Raw genomic sequence first — 1288 nt, 5'->3', positions numbered from 1 at the left:
GTTTTTTTGTATTTTTTAGTAGAGACGGGGTTTCACCATGTTAGCCAGGATGGTCTCAATCTCCTGACCTCGTGATCCACCCGTCTCGGCCTCCCATAGTTAACTCTTTCTAATGAACACATACGTTTTGTTTTTCTCACTCACTGTGGGAGGCTGGTCCTTATCTTCCCTTGGACTCCTTCATTTACACGAAAAATGGAGAAATCAAGTGGCAGCTGGCAGACTCCAAGGACAGCATGATGCCATGGCAACCGCTTCCATCAATAACTTAATTTCATCTCTGCTCTTACATCTTTCTCTCCTCAGTTCTAAAGCTGGAAAATTTTTAATTTGGAAAGAACATAAGATGACTTGTGGTTGCTATGCCAACAGCACCTGCCTGCTTCCTAATGGGCTTTCTGATCATAAAGGAAAGTCTTAGCAAGTCACAGAACTTTAGACTCCAGAGGCTCTGGAGGGCACTCTGCACAGCATGGCCTCTCACTTGGCCGAGGAGACCACTGACACCCTGGAGGTTAAGTTCCCTGTCTGTCCACAGCAATTCTACCAGCCTGCACTGAAGTTACACCAAAGCAGGCAGCTTAGTTTTGGCCAACCCGAAGGATTTAGGTAGAATTTGGGTGGAAGGCAGGCTGGGCGACCCTTGAGGAGAGTTGCTGTAAGTATCTTTCTACCCCCAAAATCTAGTATATTAGTCAGCTTGGGCTGCTGTAACAAAGTACCACAGACTGGGCGGCTTGAACAGCAGGGATTTATTTTCTCATAGTCCTGGAGGCTGGAAGTCCAATGTCAAGGCATCTGCAGGGTTGATTTCTTCTGCGGCCTCTCTCCCTGGCTTGTTGATGGCATCTTCTCCCTGTGGGCTCACATGGTCATCCCTCTGTGTGTGTCTGTGTTCTAATCTCTCTCTCTTTTTTGTTTTAAGATGGAGTCTTGCTCTGTCACCCAGGCTGGAGTGCAGTGGTGTGCTCTAAGCTCACTGTAGCCTCCGCTTCCTAGGTTCAAAAGATTCTCCTGCCTCAGCCTCCTGAGTAGCTGGGACTACAAATGTGAGCCATCATGCCCAGCTAATTTTTGTATTTTTAATTAAAACAGGGTTTCACCATGTTGGCCAGAATGGTCTCGATCTCCTGACCTTGTGATCCATCCACCTTGGCCTCCCAAAGTGTTGGGATTACAGGTGTGAGCCACCGCACCCGGCCAATCGCTCTTTTTTTTTTAAGAGACAGGTCTTGCTCTGTTGCCCAGGCTGGAATGCAGTGGCACAGTCATAGCTCACTACAGCCTC

This window comes from Colobus angolensis, unplaced genomic scaffold (genome assembly GCF_000951035.1).
Source record: "Colobus angolensis palliatus isolate OR3802 unplaced genomic scaffold, Cang.pa_1.0 Scaffold260, whole genome shotgun sequence".
In the NCBI taxonomy this organism is placed as follows: Eukaryota; Metazoa; Chordata; class Mammalia; order Primates; family Cercopithecidae; genus Colobus; species Colobus angolensis.
This window is presented reverse-complemented; position numbering follows the sequence as displayed.